The sequence below is a fragment of the Mustelus asterias genome, chromosome 18 (genome assembly GCF_964213995.1).
Source record: "Mustelus asterias chromosome 18, sMusAst1.hap1.1, whole genome shotgun sequence".
In the NCBI taxonomy this organism is placed as follows: domain Eukaryota; kingdom Metazoa; phylum Chordata; class Chondrichthyes; order Carcharhiniformes; family Triakidae; genus Mustelus; species Mustelus asterias.
Genome location: NC_135818.1, coordinates 9175925 through 9188761, shown reverse-complemented (window position 1 = coordinate 9188761; position 12837 = coordinate 9175925).

Genomic DNA, 12837 nt, shown 5'->3' with positions numbered 1-12837 from the left:
CTCTGTGGACAGCTATTAGCAGTCTTTTCCCCTGGTTTCTGTGGCTATGACTCATCTTTCATAGAACATAGAACATAGAACATAGAACATTACAGCGCAGAACAGGCCCTTCGGCCCACGATGTTGCACCGACCAGTTAAAAAAAAAACTGTGACCCTCCAACCTAAACCAATTTCTTTTCGTCCATGAACCTATCTACGGATCTCTTAAACGCCCCCAAACTAGGCGCATTTACAACTGATGCTGGCAGGGCATTCCAATCCCTCACCACCCTCTGGGTAAAGAACCTACCCCTGACATCGGTTCTATAACTACCCCCCCTCAATTTAAAGCCATGCCCCCTCGTGCTGGATTTCTCCATCAGAGGAAAAAGGCTATCACTATCCACCCTATCTAAACCTCTAATCATCTTATATGTTTCAATAAGATCCCCTCTTAGCCGCCGCCTTTCCAGCGAAAACAATCCCAAATCCCTCAGCCTCTCCTCATAGGATCTCCCCTCCATACCAGGCAACATCCTGGTAAACCTCCTCTGCACCCTCTCCAAAGCCTCCACATCCTTCCTGTAATGTGGGGACCAGAACTGCACACAGTACTCCAAGTGCGGCCGCACCAGAGTTGTGTACAGTTGCAACATAACACTACGACTCCTAAATTCAATCCCCCTACCAATAAACGCCAAGACACCATATGCCTTCTTAACAACCTTATCTACTTGATTCCCAACTTTCAGGGATCTATGCACACATACACCTAGATCCCTCTGCTCCTCCACACTATTCAAAGTCCTCCCGTTAGCCCTATACTCAACACATCTGTTATTCCTACCAAAGTGAATTACCTCACACTTCTCCGCATTAAACTCCATCCGCCACCTCTCGGCCCAACTTTGCAACCTGTCTAAGTCTTCCTGCAAACTACGACACCCTTCCTCACTGTCTACCACACCACCGACTTTGGTGTCATCAGCATCATTCCCTCCCCCTGCAGTATAAATATCTCCCACTTTCTATGCCTTTTAGCTTTGACAAAGGGTCATCTGGACGCGAAACATCAGCTCTTTTCTCTCCTTACAGATGCTGCCAGACCTGCTGAGATTTTCCAGCGTTTTCTCTTTTGAATTCAACTCTGTAGCTAATACAGCCTTACCATTCCAATTTCTCTGGCACCACCCCACACTAAACCATGAATGGCATCTGCCCCTTTTACTCGAATGATGCTATTCCCAGGATTTTTCAACCAGACATCTACCAGCAGCTCAGGAGAAGTGTACATTGAATTGCATTTCTCAATTTCTCAGAGAAGGATGATCCATGGCACGAAATCTCAGCAGGGCCTGAACTCAAGGACTTGATATTTTCCCCTTCCACCAGAAGATGTCATACAAATTGTGTTGTGCACTGTGAATTTACAGCCTATTGGGGTGAATGAGGATGGAGTAGAAATTGGTAAAGTCTTTCTTTAAGGAATCACCTAGTGACAAGTAGGAATTTCATCCCCAGACTTTGCAAGAGGAATGAAACAGACGATAATGTGTCAACACCCTGTTTTGCATCAATCTCAGCATTTAGTTGCTTACATTTATTGTGATGAGGCCCAGGATTCTCTGGTATAGCGACACAGCATGTCGTTGGAATTGTGTCTACTTCAAGGCATAATGAAAATTTAGACTGCTATTTATGGGTGGATTTAAATTGAACTGCAAACTTTGAAACATGTACTATATTTAGCACTGCTGCCTCACAGCGCCAGGGACCCAGGTTCGATTCCCGGTTTGGGTCACTGTCTGTGTGGAGTCTGCATGTTCTCCCCGTGCCTGCGTGGGTTTTCTCCGGGTGCTCCGGTTTCCTCCCACAGTCTGAAAGACGTGCTGGTTAGGTGAATTGACCATGCTAAATTCTCCCTCAGTGTACCCGAATAGGCACCGGAGTGTGGAGACTCGAGAATTTTCACAGTAACTTCCTTGCAGTGTTAATGTAAGCCGACTTGTGACACTAATAAATAAACTTAAAACTTAAAATATTTAATTTTGCGGGACTAAACCTCAACAGTGACTCCCCCTTAAACCCTGCACCCCACTCTAGCCCTCCCATCCCCCACACACCCACCCTACCCCAACCCCGACACACCCCTCACCCCCTCACCTCATTCCCCAATCTCCCCAACTCACCTCACTCCCAATTCTGACCCATGCTTCCATCCCATCACCTCACCCACATAGCTTCACCATGACACCCCCAAACCCTGACATCACCCCCCTATCCACACACACATACCCCACATCCTCACCCAAACTCCTACCTCCATATACCCCCAACCACTCACCTCACTCCCCCACCCTCACACGCTCTGACACCTCACTTCACCAGTCACACCCCACCTCTTCACCTCGCCCCCCCAGCCCTATACAAACCCCCTTCCCCAAGCATCAAATTCACTCTAAAATGATGAAGGGAAGAACCAACTTTCCAATACGTCTTCAGGGAAGAACACCATCAGTTGATGTTTCAGACCTTTGGGCATTTTGTGGGGTTTTTTGGTGGGCTTTTCAAAATGAAACCACAAAACTGCCCAAAGGCCAGGAGCACCGCTGGGGTTCGGGTTAACCCTAACCCTAACCCTGTCCCTAATCTAATCCCTAACCCTAACCCTGATCCTAACCCTAACCCGAACACTAACCTTAAACCTAACCCTAACCCTATCCCTCACTCTAACTCTAACCCTATCCCTAAACTTATCCCTAATCCGAACCCTGACGCCGACCCTAACCGTAACCCGAACACGAACCTTAATCCTAACCCTAACCCTAGCCCTATCCCTAACCCGAACCCTATCCCTAACCCTAACCCTAACCCTAACCTTAACCCGAACACTAACCTTAATCCTAACCCTAACCCTTACCCTATCACTAACCCTAACCCTAACCCTAACCCTATCCCTAACCCTAACCCTATCCCTAACCATATCCCTAACCCTAACCCTGACCCGAACCCTAATCTTAATCTGAACCCTAACCCTAACTCTAACCTTAACTCTAACCCTAGCGCTAACCCTAACCCTAACCCTATCCCCAACCCTAACCCTAACCCTAACTTTAACCCGAACCCTAACCCTAACCCTAACCCTAACCTTAACCTTAACCCTAACCCTAACCCTAACCCTATCCCTAATCTTCACCCTAAGCTTATCCCTAACCCTAACACTATCCCTAATCCTAACCCTAACCCTATCCCTAACCCTATCCCTAACCCTATCCCTAACCCTAACCCTAACCTTAACCCTAGTGCTGCTGTGGGGGTTGTGGATTGGGGGTGAGGTGAATTGGTGGGGATCGGGGAATGAGTGGGTGAGGGGTGTGTAGGTGTTGGGGTAGGGTGGGTGTGTGGTGGGTGGGGGGGCTAGAGTGGGGTTCAGGGTTTAAGGGGTGTCATTTTTGAGATTTAGTACTGCAAAATCAAATATGGTAGATGTTTCAAAGATAAAAACTCACTGAAACTAAGTTGAAAATCTGGCTGCTTTCTCACTCTAGGCACTGTTACAAAAACCATTCCCCACACCCTGCTCCCACAGCCCCTGAGTTCAGTGTTTGGTACCGTCTGCATCCCCATCCCAAGCCCTGCGCTTCACTGCAGTAGTGAAGGAGAGCTGAAATGTTAAACTAAAACCCTGTTTTCCTATTAACTGAAGTTGCCAACTGTGATTAAACATAGTGCTGGAAGTTCCATCACACTCCAGCCATTAGTCGGCCAACGCATCCATCCTAGTGACACACTGTCTTCCTACGCCAATTGGAAAGCCAAAACACTAAATACCCAATTGGATGGTGCTTGACTGTTGGCCAAACAGCCTTCTGAACCCCCTCCCCCTCCCCCATGGTCAATCTTTTTTTTATATCTCATAGACAATAATGTTCAAAAGAAAACACTGTATCTCCATAATTCCTTTTCTCCAGCGTCACACAGCAGAGATCCTGGACATTGATCTTCAATCCCTAGAGATTCCAGGCCAATCCTGGAGGGTTGGTAACCCCACCATTCTGGTGAGTGTGTGTGTATATCGGACCCCAAGGCGCAATTTGAGGAAGAGCGGACATTCTCCTGGTGTCCGAGCCAATGTTCCTCTCTCAAACACTGCCACCAAGAAATATTTGCTTGCCATTTATTTAATATGCTGTGCAATGTAGCTGCCATGCTTGCCTACATAACACCAGTCTGCCCAACTGAATAAGTAATTTATTGGACACGAAGCCTTATGAAACATCTTGAGAACATTGCTACAAAACCAGTAAAGCTTGTTTCTCTGAGTCATGGAGATTGCCACTTATTACGCTTTTCCTCATTCTCATTGGTTCTTATTTTAATAGTCATTTGTTAATACAAATCTTGAGTATTGCTGAAAAAAGACACATGTCGCCGAAGCTTTTCATCTTGCACTCATCAGGACAATCCTCAAGAATACTAATGGTGATGGGAGCAACAATTTATACTCCATGAGAGGAGCGTGCTGGTTGGTTGGCTAGTGGAGAGTGATTGGTAGAGGTATTCCCATGGAGACTGCATCAGTTAACTGATGACTGACAGTTAACCTCCAAGCTTTGTTTAAATTCAAACCAGTCTTGTTGACTCTGATTGGACAAGGCATTGCCCCGGGGAACAAATCAGAGAATGGCTGTCACCTATTTTGTCACTTATTATGGCAACAAAGATGGGGACAAGGCCAAAATGTAACAAAGCGAATTGCTTTATTGGAAAAAATGTAATGACAATTTTGAGTGAAAGATTTTCTTGCTGTTGTGACCAGGTGGTTTAATTTAAGCAACCCTGATTTCTCCTCACACTCACCATCCATCAACGGAAAGGTGTTTTTATTTTTTGATTTCTCCCTTTATAAGTGGTGGCGTATTTCTCACAACTCTTCCATTTTGGAATGACCCTCCATTAATAACCCCACTGCAAATTCATGATAAGGTAAAATATGAGGATTGGTTTATTACACACACGCACACAAAATGAGGGAAGTGGTTTGACAGGTCCACTCCTCTGGCACACATACAATAAAGGAGGGATATGGGAGAAAAGGGGGTACAGGACAAGGCCACGGTAAAAGTAAGAGTTAGAATCATACGCTGGACTTTTATCACCCTGCCTGTCATCGGAATCGGAGCAGACGAGGGGCGGACCATGGAAAGATCTGTTGACCTTGGGCTGGATTTTCCGGTCTCGGGACAAGCAAGGCCATAAAATCCCGCACATTGAACCATAGAGCGCGATCTTACCAGCTATTCACACTGCGCTCCCGCTGCAGCAAGGTTGGAGAATTTGGCACCCAGCCAACTCTCCATTCACTGCAGCAGATTGGGAAAATCCCGCTGGTATGAACGGTGGTAACATTCCGGCTATAGAATTTTCCAGCACAGAAAGAGGCCCTTTGGCTCAACGTGACACTCAAACCAGCCTCCCATCCATTGACTCTGTCTACACTTTCCCGTTGCCTCGGAAAAGCAGCCAGCATAATTAAGGACCCCTCACCTCCCAGACATTCTCTCTTCCACCTTCTTCCATTGGGAAAAAGATACAAAAGTCTGAGGTCACGTACCAACCGACTCAAGAACAGTTTCTTCCCTACTGCCATCAGACCTTTGAATGGGCCTACCTCTTTCTCTACACCCTAGCTATGACTGTAACACTACATTCTGCACTCCCTCCTTTCCTTCTCTATGTGCGGCATGCTTTGTCTGTATAAATACTCTCTTCCACCTTCTTCCATTGGGAAAAAGATACAAAAGTCTGAGATCACGTACCAACCGACTCAAGAGCAGCTTCTTCCCTGCTGCCATTAGACGTTTGAATGGACCTACATTATATTAAGCTGACCTTTTTCTCTACCCTAGTTATGACTATGATACTACATTCTGCACTCTCATTTCCTTCTCCTCTATGTACTCTATTAACGGTATGTTTTGTCTGTGTAGTGCGCAAGAAACAATACTTTTAACTGTGATAATAATAAATCAAATCAAAATCAGAGCATGTCAGTCTTCTATCCATTTTTTAAAAATTATAAATTAGTCAAGTTGGCGTAGATATATATTTTCCCCCTATCTTCTCGATGGGATATTACAATTACAAAAAATAAATAATTTATTTTGTGAAGTATTTGTGGAATTGTGTCGGTATGCAAATGATCCTATGAATTGACATTGGCATTGGATTGGGGTGATGGGGAAGGAATTAACCGAGGCCTGTCTTTAGCTCTAAGCACAGTACTGTAATCAGTGAGACATTTTCAGGACTGCATTCAGGTATGTTTCAGGCGTGTTGGTTTACCAGGAAATGACATGAAGTTCCTGGGGCAGAAACATGTTACATATTCAGCCAAAGACATTTAGATTCAGAACTGCATGGGGTGGTAAACATGAATCCTTTGTTGTTCACTATTCGCTTCCTAGCAGACTCCCTATGCTGGTACATGTGTATATGGTAGCCTCAAGAAGACAAAATGCACAACGCTATTTTCAATACACTCCACATGAACAGGTGAGTTACCAGGACTGCAGAGCTGTGGTAAATATTTATGGCTTTACAGAACACTTAAAAAGTATCCAAAAATAATATATAATTCATTGGTAGCAGAGGGTGGTGGGGCAATAATGGGTGTTGGGTGTTGGAAAGAAGGATCCCGAGTGGGTCAGGGCTGATTTTTATAGAGGGATCTTGCAGTGGGGTATCTTATTGTATAAAAGAGCTTAAGACAGGGATGATATCTAAAAATGGTTCCCATTATTTTAGCAATTTCATACTCACCAAATAATTGCAGTCGTATCAATTCCTACCTCACAATGCTCACACACACCTACAATAAAATCTCAATGAACTGAATTCCAGAGAATCTGCCTCCAAATTTGATTTGATTTATTATTGTCACATGTATTAACATACAGTGAAAAGTATTGTTTCTTGCGCGCTATACAGACAAAGCATACCATTCATAGAGAAGGAAATGAGAAAGTGCAGAATGTAATGTTACAGTCATAGCTAGGGTGTAGAGAAAGATCAACTCAACGCAAGGTAAGTCCATTCAAACAGCAGGGAAGAAGCTGATTTGAGTCGGTTGATACGTGACCTCAGACTTTTGTATCTTTTTCCCAATGGAAGAAGGTGGAAGAGAGAATGTCCGGGGTGCATGGGGTCCTTAATTATGCTGGCTGGTTTGCTGAGGCAGCGGGAAGTGTAGATGGAGTCAATGGATATGAGGCTGGTTTACGTGATGGATTGGGCTACATTCGCGACCTTTTGTAGTTCCTTGCGGTCTTGGGCAGAGCAGGAGCCATACCAAGCTGTGATACAACCAGAAAGAACCCTTCCAAGATGCATCTGTATAAGCTGGTGAGAGTCATAGCTGACATGCCAAATTTCCTTAGTCTCCTGAGAAATGTGTGTTGGAGGAGCTTTGTAATAGCTGAGGAGGTTCCATTCCCATGTGAATGCATCTCTATGTAACCCAATGTGCCTACAAGTGTGATCTGTGACAAAAATAATCGATTCAAATGCCAAATGTAAACACTGTAAATGTGTGAAAAAGTCTTTATCAATTTGTTTAAACTTTACCATGGCCTGACCTTGAAAAAAGCCAAGGGTTTGCATTGAAAAAGGCTATGAGTTAGCTCCGGAAAACCTCGTGTCGTCTTTGGATGTGGGTGATACATAAGAACATAAGAAATAGGAGCAGGAGTAGGCCATCTAGCCCCTCGAGCCTGCCCCGCCATTCAATAAGATCATGGCTGATCTGAAGTGGATCAGTTCCACTTACCCGCCTGATCCCTATAACCCCTAATTCCCTTACCAATCAGGAATCCAACTATCCGTGATTTAAACACATTCAACGAGGTAGCCTCCACCACTTCAGTGGGCAGAGAATTCCAGAGATTCACCACCCTCTGAGAGAAGAAGTTCCTCCTCAACTCTGTCCTAAACTGACCCCCCTTTATTTTGAGGCTGTGCCCTCTAGTTCTAGTTTCCTTTCTAAGTGGAAAGCATTCAATGCAATAATTTTGGTCTTTTTGTGCTGCAGTGCAAAATCCCGGAGCTCTGCAGCCTTTGCAGCATCAGCTAGGGAAACAGGCTGGTGGGCGGGCGGACATTTATCAGCCTGCTCGGGTTCCACGGAGGCCAGCTAGAACAGACACCTGCACATGCGTGATGGTGCCCTCTGCTGCTATCTGGTGATTTAAGCACCACCCACTCTCCCTGCTGGCGAGAAACTGTGTTCAGCATTTTTTTCATGCACTAAGCCCATAAGATTTGACATTTGGATTCACTGAAAAAACGGATCCAAAACTCTCCCTTTTTCACCCTCGTTCTGGACTTAGAATTTTTTCATAAGACCACTCCCTCCCGGTCCATGTCATCCGAGTTTGACACGTTACAATTTCATTGTGAGTGGCTATGCAGTGAGCGTTTCTTTTAACCAATAAGGTGCAGTGATATGCTGCAGGCAACTCCTGTCTATCTTTTTCTTGCTATTTCATTGTGTCGATTCCCTGACCGATTACTTTAGTCACGAGAGCGATGCCATTCCCCCGCTTTTATCACACAAGGGATTGCCAGCGACAGCAGGTTTGCCGATGGCAGTAACTTTATGAATTTCTCCTGTCTAACTGTGGGAAAGCAAGGTGCAGCGCACTAGTCCTGAATTGCTACTCGTGATTAACCACTCACCAATCAAGGAATGATTAAAACAGCAGCCATTCACCACCAAGTCAAGGCTGGAAGTGGCAATTCATGTGACTTAATGAAGAGTATTAAAAAAACATTTTTAAAAATTCATTGGAGGGGGGCATCGCTGGCTGGTCAGCATTTATTGCCCATCCCTAGTTGCCCGAGGGCAGTTGAGAGTCAACCACATTGCTGTGACTCTGGAATCACATGAAGGCCAGACCAGGTAAGGACGGCAGATTTCCATCCCTAAAAGACATTAGTGAATCAGATGGTTTTTCTGACAAGCGACAATTGTTTCACAGTCATCAGTAGATTCTTAATTCCAGATAGTTTTTATTTATTGAATTCAAATTCCACCATCTGCCGTGGCGGGATTCAAACCCAGGTCCCCAGAATATTAGCAGAGTTTCTGGATTAATAGTCTAGTGATAATACCACTAGGCCATTGCTTCCCCTTAAGGGGTAAGGGGACCAGAGGTCATGGGTAAAAGGCAGGAGAGTGACAGATTTTCTTCCCCAAAGGACATTAGTGAACCAGATGGGTTTTTCCAACAAGTGACAATGGTTTCATGGTCATCAGTAGATTCTTAATGCCAGATAGTTTTTATTTATTGAATTCGAATTCTACCGTGACGGGATTCGAACCCGGGTCCCCAGGACATTAGCTGAGTTTCTGGATTAATAGTCCAGCAATAATACCACGAGACCATCGCCTGCCCAAGGGTAAAGTGACAAATGATTTGCCAAGATGGAACAGCGGTCCAAATAAAATATGCAGCAGCCAACTACAGTGTATGATGTTTGACTTATGAGTCTGATTATAATTGTAGTGTCAAACCTACTTATGGATTCATATTTAATGGTTGATCACAGAATATTCTCTGTTCATACATCTGTAAATTCCCACAGCTGTGCAATTATGCAAAACAAATGGGCACATTTAATTTCGTGTTCAAAGGTGTCCAGGCCCGCATGAGTCATTTAGCGATAATATGTTTTCCTTCTTATCTCACAATGTTTCCCGCTGTCTCTTTTGAAGACATTGATTTCTTGTCTGGCTTGCCTTCAGAGTTCTGGCAACCCTCCGTCACCTCCTCCAAGCGGCCATTATTTGTGTGTGGGTCTCCGTCTGGAACCTTTTAAGATAATTAATTATCAAGTGGAAAGTTCAAGGGAGATTTAATAACGGTGATCAAGGTAATGAACAGTTTTGGTACAGTTGCTCTCTCTCTCTCTCTCTCTCGCTCTTCATGTATTGTGTTCAAAGTCTGAGAGAATCATAGAATCATAGTACAGTGCAGAAGGAGGCCATTCAACACACTGCATCTGCGCTGACTCTCCAGAAAAGTATCTTACTCCGGCCCACCCCCACTCCCTGTAACCCCCTGCATTTACCATGGCCAACCCACCTAACCTGTACATCTCTGAACACTAAGAGGCAATTTAGCATGGCCAATCCACCTAACCTGTACATCTTTGGACACTAAGGTACAATTTAGCATGGCCAATCCAGCTAACCTACACATCTTTGGACACTAAGAGGCAATTTAGCATGGCCAATCCACCTAATCTGTGCATCTTTGGACATTAAGGGGCAATTTAGCATGGCCAATCCAGCTAACCGACACATCTTTGGACACTAAGAGGCAATTTAGCATGGCCAATCCACCTAACCTGTGCATCTTTGGACACTAAGGTACAATTTAGCATGGCCAATCCAGCTAACCGACACATCTTTGGACACTAAGAGGCAATTTAGCATGGCCAATCCACCTAACCTGTGCATCTTTGGACATTAAGGGGCAATTTAGCATGGCCAATCCACCTAACCTGTGCATCATTGGAGTGTGGGAGGAAAACGGAGCACCCGGAGGAAACCCACGCAGACACGGGGAGAATGTTGCAAACTCCAGACAGAGGGCAGGATTTTAAGGCATCGCTCGAGCGAGACCAGAAAAACCCGCCCAAGGTCAACAGACATTTCTGTTATCCGCCTCTCGCCCACTCCGATTCCATGGCGGCGGAGAGGTAGAATTCCGGCGTGAGAGTCATGGAATGGAACTGGGGTCCCTGGCGCTGTGAGGCAGCAGTGCTAACCACTGTGCCACCGTGCTAATTTTGGCTTATGCTATCACTGTGGAACAAGGCAAGTCCCAAGGACTGCCTTGGCTGGTACAAGAGCTGAACCTGCTTTGTTGATATTATACTGCATAGCCGTCTAGCCAGTTCAGTTAACCAGCTCCACTTTGGCAGGTACAGATAGAGATTTCTGCCGTCGAGACAGGTCATTGGAGATACCCTACTTGGCAAGCACGCCTCAGCAGAAGGCACCTGATAAGCATGCCTGTGTTCTCTGAGGCTTTGTCCCAGTTTGCGTAAATTTAAATCTTTATCATTATTACTAAACCACCAATCTCTCAAAGCATGATGGAATTGAACGTAATGGAGCCTCTTTCACTGTTCAATCAATCACGCCACAACTCCAGTTACTTACCCCTTCTCCTTGAGTTACCACACCCTATTGGCAGCCATGACCTTTCATTGAGTTGGATTGGCCCATGATTATGCTTGGCAAATTACCTGGCAAGGTGCCGCACAAAAGGTTAATTCACAAGGTTAGATCACATGGGATTAGGGCAATTTATTAACTTGGATAGGGGACTGGACAGAAGACAGAGAGTCTGGATGGAAAGAAGTGGGGTGCCACAGGGTTCAGTCCTTGGGCCCCAGCTATTTACAATCTATATTAATGACTTGCATACGGGGATAGAAGGCTCTATAGCCAAATTTGCAGATGACACAAAAATTAGCGGGACAGTAAGTTGCAATGAGAAAATAAGAACCTTACAAATGGATGCAGATAAGTTAGGAGAGTGGGCCAAAATGTAGCAGATGGAGTTTAACGTGGATAAGTGTGAGGTCGTGCATTTTGGTCGGAAAAACGGGAAGGCGACTTATTATCTAAGCGGGGAGAGACTTCGGGGTGCCCTGGTGCAGAGGGATCTGGGTGTCCTCATTCATGAGTCACAGAAAACTAGCATGCAGGCACAGCAGATAACAAAGAAAGCAAATGGAATGTTGGCATTTATAGCTAAAGGAATAGAATATAAAGGTAAGGAAGTATTGTTGCAACTATACAAGGCACTGGTGAGGCCGCACCTGGAGCATTGTACACAGTTTTCGTCCCTTTATTTGAGGAAAGATGTAGTGACATCGGAGACAGTTCAGAAGAGGTTCACTAGATTGATTCCAGAGATGAGGGGTTTGTCGTATGAAGAGAGATTGAACAGTTTGGGCCGACACTCTCTGGAATTTAGAAGAATGAGGGGAGATCAGATTGAGGTATACAAGATGATAAAAGGTATGGACAAAGTAGACGTGGCGCGGATGCTTCCTCTTGTGGGGCATTCTAGGACGAGAGGTCATAGTCTTAGGATAAGGGGTAGCAAATTTAAAACAGAGTTGAGGAGAAACTACTTCTCCCAAAGGGTTGTGAATCTGTGGAATTCGCTACCCCAAAGTGCAGTGGATGCTGGGACAGAGTAAATTTGAGGAGTTAGACAGATTTTTAATTGGTAATGGGTTGAAGGCTTATGGGGAGGAGGCAGGAAAATGGGGATGAGGAGTATATCAGCCATGATCGAATGGTACAGCAGACTAGATGGGCCAAATGTCCTAATTCTGCTCCTATATCTTATGAACTTATGGACACAATCCTTACTGGTCTCCCAAATTCAATTCTCCGTAAACTTGGGATCACCGAAAGCTCACAGCAAGTCCAGTTTCCCCCATCAGTCCTGTCATTGTCACCCAGTCAATCGCCAGTTTGATTTTTAATTGGTAATGGATTGAAGGGTTATGCGGAGAAGGCAGGAAAATGGGGATGAGGAGCGTATCAGCCATGATCGAATGGCAGAGCGGACTCGATGGGCTGAATGGCCTCATTCTGCTCCTTTATCTTATGAACTTCTGTACTGTGTCCGGAAAACTGTCCGGCATACTGGGAGGAATTACAGGCTGCTAGTCAACCTCTTTGGCCACATTATCAGCACACCATCCATGTCCATCAAGTCCTGAATGGGACTTGGACCCAGAGCTTCTGGCCTAGAGGTATGGATGC